Raw genomic sequence first — 15663 nt, 5'->3', positions numbered from 1 at the left:
GCATGTGAAAATTGTAATTTCTATAACTGTAAACTATGAAATAAACATGACAATAATGTCCACAAATGAAAAAAGAAAAAGCGTTCGGAATGGAAATTTATGTAAAAAACTGTAAACGCGTCCATAAAAAAAACCTCAATCAATATCTAGCATTTGAAAATTGAAATTTCAATAACTGTAAACTGTGAAATAAACATGACAATAATGTCCGTAAATGAAAAAAGAAAAAGCGTGCATAAATGAAAATTTACATTAAAAACCCCGTAAATGCATACGTATTTTAAAAAAAACAATACCTCAATCAATATCTAGCATTTGAAAATTGTAATTTCTATAACTGTAAACTGTGAAATAAACATGACAATAATATCTGTAAATTAAAAAAAAGAAAAAGCGTCTATAAATGATAAATTTATGTAATAAATCGTAAACGTGTCCATAAAAAAAACAAAAAACAAGCCTCAATCGATATCTAGCATTTGAAATTTGTAATTTTTATAACCGTAAACTGTGAAATAAACATGACAACAATGTCTGTAAATAAAAAAAGAAAAAGTGTCCGTAAATGAAAATTGACATAACCATAAATGCATACCAATAACAACAACAACAAAAAAAACCACAAGCAATATCTAGAATTTGAAAATTGTAATTTATATAACTGCAAACTATGAAATAAACATGACAATAATGACCGCAAAGGAAAAAAAGAAAAAGTGTCCGTAAATGGAAATTTATGTTAAAAAAATGTCAGCGCGTCCTTAAAAAAAAAAACCTCAATCAATATTTTTATATTTGAAATTTGTAATTTATATAACCGTAAACTGTGAAATAAACATGACAATAATGTCGGTAAATGAAAAACTAAAAAGCGTTCGTAAATGGAAATTTACATAAAAAAACTGTGAACACGTCCATAAAAAACCTCAATCAATATCTAGCATTTGAAAATTGTAATTTATATAACTGTAAACTGTGAAATAAATATGACAATAATGTCCGCAAGTTAAAAAAAGAAAAAGTGTCCGTAAATGGAAATTTACATTAAAAACAAACAAACACGTCCATCAAAAACCTCAATCGATATCTAGCATTTGAAATTTCTATAACTGTAAACTATGAAATAAACATGGCAATATAAATGCTCATAAATGAAAAAAAGAAAAAGCGTCCTTAAATGAAAATTAAGGGAGAAAAAACGTAAATGCTTCTGTAAAAAAAAAACCCATAAACCTGTCCGTTAAAAAAAAAAAAACCTCAATCGATATCTAGCATTTGAAAATTGTAATTTATATAACTGTAAACTGTGAAATAAAAACTCAATTAAAATCTGCGTAAAAACCGGAAACGCTGCCTTAAAATAAATAAATAAATAAATACACCGAAATTAATATCTAGCAGCAGGTCAGTGATGTTTGCCTATAATCAAAAAGCCTCTTTATTATGTACCTACGTATGAAGCATGGTTTGTTATTGCTTACACGATGTGTAAGCATACCCCACTAGTATACAATACAGAGCAATTGATGAGTATATGGATGACAGGTAGGATATAGGTTAGAGGTATGCACACTCACCTTTTAACTTTCCAGCTCGTGTTCGAATCTCGACCCAGCTATAAACGGCTATGCTGGTGCCTCGGATGCAGGGCGAGGAATCACGCCGTCTATCCAGAGCGAGTACGTACCCGTTTCGTGGCAGCACTAGTCCTTTGGTGGATATTAAAGATCCCACTGATCCCACGATGAGTAAGCACTGCCCAATACACTGAACAAATCCCCCCAAAAAATTTTTTGACCAAAAGTTTTTCGTCTGACATCAAACGTCGATTCATGAAACTGTAATAATTACCTGTGCCACTGAAGATGGATGCAGATTATGTTTTCACCCCTGTTTGTCGGTCCGTGTGTCTGTCTGTGAACAGAATATCTCAAAAGGTTGTGGACGGATTCGGACGAAATTTGGTGGAGAAATTAGGTATCTGACAAAGACGAAATGATTCGATTTCGGTGAAGATTTGAATCCGGATCCGGATCTGACAATTTTAAAAGATTTAAAAAATCATTCTTAAAAAAATGGGTGATAGGGCCAAAAACGATGTATAGAAGGATATCTCCAAAAAATATTGACTATTTGGACAAAACTTTGTGGACAGGTTGTGTGTGTGACAAGAAATAATATCTTCAATTTTGGGGAAGATTATAATCGGAATACGAGAATTACATTTTTTTTTCATAGTGATTCTTCACCATTGAGTGATATGGCCAAAACCAACATATAGCAGGATATCTCAAAAAGTTGTGGACGAATTGAATTACGACTAAACTTGGTGGATGAGTTGGTGTGGCGACAAGAACAAGACGTTTACATTTTGGTTCAGGTCCGAATCCAGATCCGACCTATCAGTGGATACAAAACGTAAAATGTTGTGCCTGGTGTAGGTATGGACTCGATACTGAGTGACCTTCTAGTTATCCTCGCCTGAGGAGAGTGTATTGTATTTGAGTCCGTTTGTTTGTTTGTTTTTTCATTTGTTTGTTTGTTTGTCCGCACAGAATAAAGATGATTTTCTCTGCAACCGTTGGTCCGATTGACAGGTATTTTCACCATAGGTGCAACTCCACATGTAGATTTTTAAAATGATAATTATGACGTCATAGGTCACGTGGTATTGGCGCCATCTTGGAAAAACCGAAAAACTTTGCACCTCTATATCTCCGTAAGCTCTGAATGGAAAAAAATTGAGACATGGCTCATTGTAAAGAACTCTCCATGGGGAATAAAATATGTTAATGATGATGTCATAGGTGCCTCAATTATGACGTCATAATTCGACAAGTACAAAACTTCATCCGATCTAAGATGAAATTTCTTGAGCATCATCTAGGGATAAATTGGTGGAGGAAAAAAAATGATGTCATCGGTCACGTGGTTCGGCCACCTTATTTGTTTTAACACAAAAGCCTTAAAAACCACTGAAAACACATCCTTGTGAGGATCTGCAATCTCTGATTGCTCTTTCTTGTTGTAGATGTATTCGTTTTACAACAACTTTAACCACTTAACTTAATAATCAACCTCATTCTATTCTTGTTGTTCTCTGCTAAGCCTTGGACCTTCTAATGACCCATTGTGTTCTTGCTGATGTCATTAATGCATTGTTATATCATACATGACAGGGAGTCAAAAAGTTTTTCCTTTTTGAGCAACCACCTTTCCCACCCTCACCACCCCTCCACACGATTCCAAACAGCAAAAAGATGTTTGTTCGGGCTTCAAGGTCCGAATGAATCTGTTGTTCTATAGATTTGTACCTCGGCATATTTGACACCAGCACTCATGATGTTCATAGTTGGTGTATAGGTGCGGGGTGCGAGTTGGGTTTTTGATGATCGGGTGATCCCTTTATGCAGGTCAGTGGTGCCCTCCCCAAGTGACACCTATATAGTTATATAGTTGTGGGTTCGATCCAATTATCCTGCATACTGTCCCTCTGTGCCGTATTTCTGGCAGGGCAGGTATGGGCTGCACTAATTGGCCCATTTGGGAGAAATATTCTTCGGAAAACAGAGAGCACACAATTAACACCACATTTTCACCTGAGCTACTGTAAACGTTACAGACTTCGTGTATAAGCGCAAACACATAACACCCTGAACTTCCAAACTTCCCAAAGGCCACTCTCCTTTTTGTCCTTGGTCAAGTGCATGACTTAAACTAAACTCCTCAGCCATTCCTCAACTGTTGGTGGCTTCTTTAAAATTTCATCTATAATTGAATTGCGTTGTTCACCTCTATCTGGGATTGGGAAGAGCAATTGAGGTTCGGGATGCAATTCATTGAGCCAAAGGTGGTAGTAAGGGCAGGTAGAATATGATTAGAGTGCTAGTGAGAAGCAATGCCTAGGCTGTCTGAGTGGAATGGAGTCAGAAGGCCGTCTGAGTGCATAGAATAAGGTGATGGGATACATAATGGAGGCAGCTAATATAGTCAAGCTTTTACTGGTAGCGTTATTACCTCCTCCACCAAAGGTGGATCGAAGTTATGTTTTCACCCCTGTCTGTTTGTTTGTTTGTGAACAAAATATCTCAAAAAGTTGTGGACGGATTCGGACAAAATTTAGCAGAGATGGCAGAGATGACAAGGACGAAATGATTAGATTTTGGTGAAGATCCGGATCCGCCTACTCAAATTTTTAAAGTGATTCTTCACCATTGGGAGATCGGGCCAAAAACAATACATAGCAGGATATCTCAAAGAGTTGCGGACGGATTTGGACGAAACTTGGCGGACCGGTTGGGTGTCTGACAAGGACAAATATATAATATTTTGGCGAAGATCTGAATATGGAATGGATTCGGATATGAGAATTATTTAACTTTTAAGTGAATCTTCATCATTTGGAGATAGGGCCAAAAACTATACATTGTGGGATATCTCAAAAAGTTATGGACGGATTTGGACGAAACTAGGTGGTCAGGTTGTGTGTGTGACCAGGAAGAATCTATTCGATTTTGGTGAAGATCTAAATATGGATTCGGATATGAGAATTATTTAATTTTTTAAGTGATTCTTCACCTTTGAGTGATATGGCCAACCAGGCGGAGGTATGCTGAGTGCCAGTCTAGTATTGGAATTGCACTACTATGAATTGATGAAGTGTGTGTGTGTGTGTGTGTGTGTGTGTGTGTGTGTGTGTGTGTGTGTGTGTGTGTGTGTGTGAGGCATGTTTTTGTGGAGTTCTACTGGAGCTTTCTCATGTGGAATGTGATACACAGAAATTATCGTTATGATCTCCTTAGTTGATTAGGCCACTTTACTACAAAACATCCGGATGAACTCCCAGGTTTCTAAACGCACACCATGTTAAGGTGTATATAGTAGCTTAATAGGTCTTCCACCACATGGCATTCTAATTACAAAATAAATAACCAAAAAAAATGATGAGAATGTAACAAAGCATTTATGAATTATTACTAATAATATTAACAACTAGAACGCCACTCAGTAGAGCGCATACTCCAGCCGTGGGTTTAGTTGGAATAATACGTTTTGTTTAACATCCCCTCTCCCCAAAACAATAAATGAAAAAGAAAGTAGGCCTGAACTGTCAGATAATTTATTTTTATATATCTCGGAATTAGAGGAGAAAAACATCATTTAAGAATAAGAATAAAAGCTTTAATGCAGTAAAACAGAAAAAATCTTTCCCAAAAAAATTTCCAAAAAAAATTCCTGGATCCGGAATAATATCCTGAGCTTCACCAAAAACTAATCAATTCTTCCTTATCCCAAGGGCAATCATCCCACCAACTTTCATCCAAATCCGTTCCGTTCAGAACTTTTCCAGATATCTTGTTCACAAACACACAAACACACGAACATACGAACACACGAACATACGAACACACACACACACGGACAGACACGATCGAATGCGTTACTCCCTGGCGGGAGTAATAAACCTGAAAATCGCAGAGCCAGAACCAGAATTATTTATTTGGTCTGGGAAGCCCATGTGCGGTTTCTTCTTCTTCAGCCTCTCACAACCCAGGATGAATATGCGATCTTTTATTAAAAAGTTGGAATTTTGCCAAATCTGTTTTATTCGTTTGTTAAAATACCTCAGCCATTGACAAATCTGGAACTAAGTCTTCATAAGTTCATCAAATACTGACCCCGCGAATGACATTCGCTGAGCTAAATGTTGATATCTCTTCTGAGGTAAAAAAAAAACAACAAAAAAACAGTTTTAAAGCATTATACGTATCAAACGATACATGTTATGAAACGGGGAAACCTAATACACACTTTCGTGGTTTTAAAATGACAGAATATGTATTTATTAGAAAAAAAAAAAATGAACATTGAAGACGACGCTGCTAAAAAAAAATACACCACTCTAACGCATAACCACGAGTTTAAACTACATTTACAACAAATATGAAAACTATTTTCATATCACAATGTTAAATATAGAATATATAGAAGATTATGTTAAAAAAAAAATGAGCCCTATCTTCCAATGGTAAAAAAAATCCTTCAAAAAATTCCTGGATCGGGAATAATATCCTGAGCTTCACCAAAAACTAATCAATTCTTCCTTATCCCAAGGGCAATCATCCCACCAACTTTCATCCAAATCCGTTCAGAACTTTTCCAGATATCTTGTTCACAAACACACGAACACACACACACACACACGGACACGAGTGAATGCATTACTCCCTGGCGGGAGTAACAATAATAATATTCGTATCATTTGGCAATAGTAATAACGAACGTATAATCGCCCTACTAACCCAAGCACATCTGGGCTTGGTGAAAGGCAAGCTTATGCTCAAGGACTACAGCAGGCAGGTATGCTACAAGATCGTGAAGTCTGATGAACATATGGACCAACGGGCCCATTATAGTCAGTAAAATAGCGGATGGTTTGACTTTATTTGTACCTTTATCCACCCAATATTACAATTTCCTCCCAAACTCCTTTACCTCACTCACCACTATCTCTCCTTATTATCCTTATCTATTTCTCCCTTAATATCTCACCCTGCCTCTCTTTTGTCAATCAAACTCCTAATGTGTGTACAAAATTAAAAGGTTAATTAGCCCATCCCTTGTGCAGCAGGAGACGGAGTTATGCAATTGTGTGTGTGTGTGTGTGTGTGTGTGTGTGTGTGTGTGTGTGTGTGTGTGTGTGTCCGGGCCGTAACTTTTTTACCATTTGAGCTATTGTCATCAAATTTTAAACAAAGCGATATTATGATAATACGGAGAAGGCAAATTAATAATTTTGTCAAAAGGTCAAAAGGTGTCAAAGGTCAGCGTCACATAAAATAATCAATTTTCATCCAATTGACCTGGAAGTTTAATTACCATTTGGGTTTTGTCATCACATTTTCAACCAAGTTATATTATGATAATACGGATAAGGCAAATTAATAATTTTGTCAAAAGGTCAAAGGTCAAGCGTCACATAAAATCGTCAATTTTCATCCGATTGACCTGAAATTTTAATAATTTGTATATTGGGCCACTGGATTGGTTCACCAATCAAAACCGAGAAGCTGTTTTTTTCTGATCAATAGGTCAAAGGCCAAAGTTGCGAAAATCGTCAATTTTCATCTGATTGACCTGAAATTTTAATAATTTGTATATTGAGTCACTGACTTGGTTCACCAATCAAAAGCTAGCTGGTTTTTTTTAATCAATAGGTCAAAGTTGCGAAAATCGCCAATTTTCATCTGATTGACCTGAAATTTTAATAATTTGTATATTGGGTCACTGACTTGGTTCACCAATCAAAAGCTAGCTGGTTTTTTTAATCAATAGGTCAAAGGTCAAAGTTGCGAAAATCATCAATTTTCATCCAATTGACCTGAAATTTTAATAATTTGTATATTGGGTCACTGGATTGGTTCACCAATCAAAAGCTAGCTGGTTTTTTTAATCAATAGGTCAAAGGTCAAAGTTGCGAAAATCGTCAATTTTCATCTGATTGACCTGAAATTTTAATAATTTGTATATTGGGTCACTGACTTGGTTCACCAATCAAAAGCTAGGAGCTGTTTTTTAATCAATAGGTCAAAGGTCAAAGTTGCGAAAATCGCCAATTTTCATCTGATTGACCTGAAATTTTAATAATTTGTATATTGAGTCACTGACTTGGTTCACCAATCAAAAGCTAGCTGGTTTTTTAAATCAATAGGTCAAAGGTCAAAGTTGCGAAAATCATCAATTTTCATCCAATTGACCTGAAATTTTAATAATTTGTATATTGGGTCACTGGATTGGTTCACCAATCAAAAGCTAGGAGCTGTTTTTTAATCAATAGGTCAAAGGTCAAAGTTGCGAAAATCGCCAATTTTCATCTGATTGACCTGAAATTTTAATAATTTGTATATTGAGTCACTGACTTGGTTCACCAATCAAAAGCTAGGAGCTGTTTTTTAATCAATAGGTCAAAGGTCAAAGTTGCGAAAATCGCCAATTTTCATCTGATTGACCTGAAATTTTAATAATTTGTATATTGAGTCACTGACTTGGTTCACCAATCAAAAGCTAGGAGCTGTTTTTTAATCAATAGGTCAAAGGCCAAAGTTGCGAAAATCGCCAATTTTCATCTGATTGACCTGAAATTTTAATAATTTGTATATTGAGTCACTGACTTGGTTCACCAATCAAAAGCTAGGAGCTGTTTTTTAATCAATAGGTCAAAGGTCAAAGTTGCGAAAATCGCCAATTTTCATCTGATTGACCTGAAATTTTAATAATTTGTATATTGAGTCACTGACTTGGTTCACCAATCAAAAGCTAGGAGCTGTTTTTTAATCAATAGGTTAAAGGTCAAAGTTGCGAAAATCGTCAATTTTCATCCGATTGACCTGAAATTTTAATAATTTATATATTGGGTCACTGGATTGGTTCACCAATCAAAAGCTAGAAGCTGATTTTTTTTTTTTTAGATCTAAAGCTCAAAGGTCAAGGCTGCATAAAATCATCAATTTTCATTTTGTATTAAAAAAAACAACTGTTTTCGTTATTTTTAACACATGTTGGAAGAAGAAGAAGACGTCTAAATACAAACGACCGCGGATGGGCTTTGCGTGTTCAGATACTTTCTGGTTATTATTGTGAGGGATTTGTGGGTTGTTCATATCCTCAAGTCAGACAATGAATTACGAAGTACTCATTTTGCCGTCGTGGCTGAATTACATGCCTGGGGATTATTGTTTGTACGGACCTTTTGTGTGGAACTACCTGATGGGAATACTCGGAGTGTCACGTGAGGGTGAGAGCCTCAAACGGGATTATAAATAATGGATTAATAACGATGTCTTGGTTCTTAGGTACAGATTACGTCTTTCATTACATCCTCTCTTTATCTGTCCCGTGCCCGTTTAATCACCCACGGCATTTTGGGAGCTCATGGAACCGATACCTTCGCCTACTTCAAGCTGTGCTTTCTGGTCCCAAACATGCTCAGGTCGGGGGATAGGCCTACTCATCTTTGCTGTGACGTCATTGCATTGAGTGTACATGCGGACCACCGGAATTATGACGTCACCCAATCACATCAAGAAGATCGGGTTATTTAGACATTCGTAAAACATCAAGAAAATTGTTGTTAGGTAAGATTAGGTCATAAATGATCAAAGCCATGAACACAAAACATTAGTCCCGTCTGCGGGCATTAGTTGGTGGACGTTAAAGCTACCCGGTGTCCCTCGTGAAGAGTAGGCGAGCTATCTCCGGCACCATTGCGGAATTCCAAATTGCTGCCCTAACTAGTGATGCGAAGGCAATGGCAAACCACCCAGTATAACACTTGCCAATGAACTGCAGCACCGACGCTGTAACAAAGATTCTATATATCAGAATACAGAAAAGAAATAATTAAATGCAATATGTTTGATTACCCACTGAGCATTGACCTTCGAACAGGCGGGCACAGGTGAAGCTCCTCCATCTCCCAGCCGAGGGAGTCACGTGATGTACGACGCTTGATCACCAAAAGCACTAATCTTTCATGTTTTGACATCAATTTGATTAATAACTAGCGGAAGTACCCGATGTTGCCAAAGGGGGTGGTGGGGGAGGAAATGGAAAGGGGGTGGTGGGGGAGGAAATGGAAAGGGGGTGGTGGGGGAGGAAATGGAAAGGGGGTGGTGGGGGAGGAAAGGGAAAGGGGGTGGTGGGGGAGGAAAGGGAAAGGGGGTGGTGGGGGAGGAAAGGGAAAGGGGGTGGTGGGGGAGGAAAGGGAAAGGGGGTGGTGGGGGAGGAAAGGGAAAGGGGGGTGGTGGGGGAGGAAAGGGAAAGGGGGGTGGTGGGGGAGGAAAGGGAAAGGGGGGTGGTGGGGGAGGAAAGGGAAAGGGGGGTGGTGGGGGAGGAAAGGGAAAGGGGGGGTGGTGGGGGAGGGGAGGAAAGGGGGTGGTGGGTGAGGAAAGGTAAGGGGGTGGTGGGGGAGGAAATGGAAAGGGGGTGGTGGGGGTGGAAAGGGAAAGGGGGTGGTGGGGGAGGAAATGGAAAGGGGATGGTGGGGGAGGAAAGGGAAAGGGGGGTGGTGGGGGAGGAAAGGGAAAGGGGGGGTGGTGGGGGAGGAAAGGGAAAGGGGGGTGGTGGGGGAGGAAAGGGGGAGGGGTGGGGGAGGAAAGGGGGAGGGGTGGGGGGGGAAAGGGGGAGGGGGGAGGGAAAAGGGGAGGGGTGGGGGAGGAAAGGGAGAGGAAAGGGGGAGAGGTGGGGGAGGAGTGGGGGAGGAAAGGGGGAGGAGTGGGGGAGGAAAGGGAAAGGGGGAGGGGTGGGGGAGTAAAGGGGGAGAGGTGGGGGGAGGAGTGGGGGAGGAAAGGGGAGGGTCGGTAGGGGAGAGAGGTGAAGGTGGAGAGAGGTGGCAAGGGGAGGGAGGAGGAGGACAAATCTACCCTGCAAAGAGTGCTTTAACCTCGGTGTTGCTCAGATAAAAAAGGAAATTGTAATACCCTCTGCCACCAGGTGGCACTACACTGTACACAACTACATAGAAAATTTCCGCCCCCCCCCCCCCTGGTCAGTGGTCCCCACACCCCCGGTCCCCACACCCCCACGTGAGGCTGCAGTCACATAGCCTATGTTACCCGCCACACAAAGTTGTATTTGTACCCTGAGTTTGGAGTTTGTAACTTAGAAGATGTGGCTGTGCATAGAAGACATAGATATAGACATAGAGACACACAGACACACAGACAGAGGTAGACAGAAAGACAGAGGTAGACAGAAAGACAGAGGTAGAGAGGCAGACAGAGGCACACAGACAGAGTCAGACAGAGGGAGAGATTTTTGCCTTTTATAAGAATAGATAGTTTTTATTGTGACGTTGACCGAGGAATCTATTCCTGTGCCACAGCATCAGTTGCTGCATAGGTTCTGACCAACAAGGGGGTGCCTATTGCAGTCTGCTCTGTTACTGAAGTTTCTCAATTGTTGTCAGAAAAAAAAGTTCAATGCACTTCTGTTTTGATTGCAGTCTGAAAGAATGGTGTCGTTATCACTCATCGCTGTACTAACTGGATAGGAGGGGAAGCTCGTTTTTTGAAGCCATTTGTCTGCCATCTTTGCTCTCCCGAAACGAATGAGTGGGATTGTTAGTAACTAAGGTGAATGCCACTTGCCGATGAAATGTGATTCCTCTTCTCCTTTGATGACGACCGTTGCAATTTTTACAACCGTAAACAGTACACGATGGCATTTCATAAATACTATAACGATGATTTTTTTTAAACCCAGGAATGGAGTAAAATCAAATTGGAATGGAATAAAATCAAGTGGGAAAGGAGAAAAATCAAGTGGGAAGGTAGAATTTTCAAAAAAAAAAAGAACCTTAAAGAACCACCTTTCGAGGCCATTTTCCCCGCAGAGCAGGGGTTGGCCTTTTTTTGGCACCATGGCCCCTTTTTGAAGCAATGTTTTATGGCCGGATGCCCTTCCTGCCACCAACCCTGTTAATCGCCCCTTGCGACACACAGGGCATTACCAGTGAGCTGGTACTCAATTTGCCGACCTCGGAAGGATGACAGGCTGAGTCAACCACCCTGGTGTTAATTCGGCGATCAACCGGGATTCAAACCCAGGATCCTAGGATCCCAAGCCAGCACCCTAACCGCTAAACCAACACCAGGCCTAAATATGCACTTTGAAGTAAGTACGGTATTTGTATTAGCTCAAACGGGATTTTCTGTATGGTGTGAGGAGGAATATGGCGGATGAAGCACTTCCGGTGGCTTCAGGACAGCCCGACCAATTAATGTTAGGTACCCAATCCAGTTAGTATAGATATCAGTGGTTGCTATCAACAGTAGGCCACCTTGTTCTGTGAAACATGGTAGACTTTCCTCACTGAATTGAAAATACTAGGGCATGCCCGTACTATATCTATATCTAAAATTATATCCCCCCCCCTCTATTTACATGAAATGGTTTGGTCCAAAGCGAACGGCTTGCGAGTACGGTGACAATCCCCCCCCTCTATTTACATGAAATGGTTTGGTCCAAAGCGAACGGCTTGCGGAGTTTGGTAAAGAAATCGCCATAGCGTGCACAAACGCGCAGGAAAGCGAAAGAATCGCAAATTAGTTTTAATTAGTTTTAAAACATAGTTTAACGCCAACATAGTTTGCCAACGTGAAATAAATGAATACGCTCTCAAATGTGCCGTCTGAGGCAGAGTCTGTTCGCCACGTTCGGCACACGTGATAGCTCGCTGCTCTCTGATTGGTTGAATCGTTTTTTGGACATAGCTCGGTAACTACTTGTCCGATTAATATGAAACCTTGAAAAGGCACATCCTCGGGTCCCCAGCAATATACCTGGCAAGTTTAAAGTATATCGGACCCGTGGTCGTCGAGAAACAGCGGTCACAGACAAACAAACAAACACACAGACATACACACATACACACACACACACACACACACACACACACAGATTACTGGAATTATAGATAGATATAGAACGCTCATACTCCGTGAAAAGTGTAGCCGCCGTGTCGCCATCTTTGTTAGCACGACTCGACTGACTCACTTCGCGAATCTCGTTTGTTTTGAACGTGTCACAGATTTTAAAAGCCAGACAACTGTTAAAATGCCATTTGTGTTGTAGTAACTGTGATAGGTTTCCTATTGAAACACGATCGCACAAAAGGTGAAAAAACGCAATTGCTTTTCGCTCTGAATTACGTGCAAACGCATGCCGGAAATCACCATCGCCCAGCATCGAGTGCCAACCAAGATGGCGCCCGGTAGCTGCATCTCCACCTGTGTGGTGTGAATGCGCAAAGGTGGGCGGTCCGCTTCGAAAGTCCGCTTATCCGCTTATCCGCTGCAGCGGACTAACGTTTTCGAAGCGGATAAGCGAATCGGAACAACCCCCGGAAACCGAAGCGGATAAGCGTAAGCGGACTACCGAAAAATTAAAGCGCATCGCGATTCGCCAAATCAGCTGTTAGCCTGAGCCGTTACTCTAGAATTGTGAATATTTATTTAAGTGAATAATAAGTGAAACCCTAACAACTCGGCTCTCGCCCAATCTCTTCCCGCTCGAGTTCCGTGATGCTTGGGTAACTCTATTTCTCAGGCATAACACGCCGCTCCCGAGCTCTGCCTCGGTCGAGCGCGTGTTCAGCTACGGGTCGGACATCCTCAGGCCTAAGAGGTCGGCCCTGGCTGCACCGAACTTCGAGGCCCTCGTCTTCATGAAGGGCAACCTCCAAATCCTCAAGAAGGCCCACGAGGTGGAGGAGGAAGACGAGGACTAGTCAACAGACTGCTAGTCTGTTGACTAGTAGACTCTCTTGTCAAAGAAAGGACGGGCAAATTGATTTTTCTTTAATGTAACTTGCATATATTAAAATTATATTTAAATTAACTGTAGAGTAGAGTAGAGTCGAGTGGAAAACTTTATTTCAATAAATTTTGAATAAATTTTATTTAAATAAAAATGTATATTTTCGATCTTAAAAGCTTTGTTTGTCTTTGTAGTAGTTAGAAATGGCTATTTAGGCTTAAAAAGCATTAAATTCCCTTTAGAAACGTCAAAAATCGCTTTAAAAACGTCGAAGCGCTTTTAAAAAATCGAATCGAAGCGGATAAGCGGTAAGCGGACTAAGATTTTCGGCCGCTGAAGCGGATAAGCGAATCGGACTACACGGGCTGGCGGAGCGGATAAGCGGTAAGCGGACTTAAAATTTTCCGAATCGCGCCCACCTTTATGAATGGCAATGGTCATTCTATATATTTTCAGTTCAGTGACTTTCCGCTTTAAAATCTCACCCATCCCCCTGAATATCCAGCATCTGAAAGTACACCATTTTGCAGAAGAAAAACTACCATATACGCAAACGCTTATTGATTCATGTTGACACAGCCCCAGTGCCATCCAAATCTAAATAGTGGAAAATTATCATCAAGTAGACTTTCCCTCTGGAAAAGTCTAGTAGACTGCCATGTGGTAAACTTGTTCACCTTTGTCAATATACCCCAGAATAACTATCATATTGTGGCGGACACGAAAGCTCACTGGCGTGATGGCATCATTCCCAAGTGGGCGGCGGCCACGCCCAAGGGGTAGGCGTGGCCTCGGGATATACACCGGGCGCGCAGCCCGGAGCGCTCCAGTGCTACAGTGGAGCTCTTGTAATAAAGACTCTTTCAACTTATCGCGTTGTCCGCTTCCTCCTTGCTAACAAGTAGCGCGCGTAGCACCGCACTTCATTGGTCGCCCCATCATGCCCGCGGGCTGGCAGCGCCAGGTTTTTGACGCCATCCACGGCCTGTCCCACCCAGGCACGAAGGCCTCCCACAGGTTGGTCGCCGACAAGTTTGTCTGGCATGGCCTCCGGAAGGCCGTCCGCGGCTGGACCAGGACGTGCCTCGCGTGCCAGCGCGCGAAGGTGCACCGACACACCCAGGCCCCATTGGCCCCGTTTACGGTGCCGGAACGTAGGTTCGACCACGTTCACGTGGACCTGGTGGGACCTCTGCCCCCCTCGTGGGGTTTCACCCATGTCCTCACCATGGTGGACCGCACCACCCAGTGGCCGGAGGCCGTGCCTTTGGCGGCGACAACGGCGGCGGACGTCGCGCAGGCGTTCATCGCCACCTGGGTCGCCCGGTTCGGCGCCCCCTCAGACATCTCGTCCGACCGTGGCCCCCAGTTCACCTCGGAGCTCTGGGGGGCGGTCGCACGGGGGCTCGGGGTCCAGCTGCACCGAACCACGGCCTACCACCCCCAGGCCAACGGCCTGTGCGAGCGGTTCAACCGCTCGTTGAAGGCCGCGCTCCGGTCCACCCACCGCGACGGCGGCTGGGTCGACAGGCTCCCCTGGGTCCTGCTGGGCCTCCGGACGGCACCCAAGGACGACCTGCGCGCATCCGCGGCAGACTTGGTCTTCGGACAACCGCTGCGGGTGCCGGGCGAGTTCCTCCCCGACCCCACAGCACCATGGTCCGCGGCGCAGGAGCGCTCCACGCTGCAGGAGACCGCCCGGAGGTTCGCCCCGGTGCCGACGGCGCACCACGGGCACCCACGTCCGTGACTGGGCCAACGCCTGCACGGCCTGCCAGTGGGCCAAGGTCCACCGCCACACCCAGGCCCCGCTAGCACCTTTCACCATGCCTGCACGGCATTTCGACCACGTCCACGTGGACCTGGTGGGTCCCCTGCCCCCATCGCGGGGGTTCACCCACCTGCTCACCATGGTGGACAGGACCACCAGGTGGCCAGAGGCCGTGCCCCTCACCTCCACCACCACCGCCGACGTGGCGCAGGCGTTCATCGCCACCTGGGTCGCGTGCTTCGGCGCACCGGCGGACATCTCGTCCGACCGCGGCCCACAGTTCACGTCCGAACTTTGGGGCAGGGTCGCCCGCTCGTTGGGGGTCACGCTGCACCGCACCACGGCCTACCACCCCCAAGCCAACGGGTTGTGCGAGCGGTTTCACCGCTCCATGAAGGCCGCACTCATGGCCGGCCTTCAGGACGACGGTTGGACCGACCGGCTGCCGTGGGTCCTTTTGGGCCTCCGCACGGCCCCCAAGGAGGACCTCCGGGCATCCGTCGCCGAGCTCGTCTACGGCCAGCCGCTCTGCGTCCCGGGCGAGTTCGTACCCGACGCTACCAGTCCCTGGTCCG

The sequence above is a fragment of the Myxine glutinosa genome, chromosome 1 (genome assembly GCF_964187855.1).
Source record: "Myxine glutinosa chromosome 1, kmMyxGlut1.1, whole genome shotgun sequence".
Lineage (NCBI taxonomy): Eukaryota > Metazoa > Chordata > Myxini > Myxiniformes > Myxinidae > Myxine > Myxine glutinosa.
The sequence above is the reverse complement of the archived record's forward strand: the minus strand, read 5'-3'. Positions refer to the sequence as shown.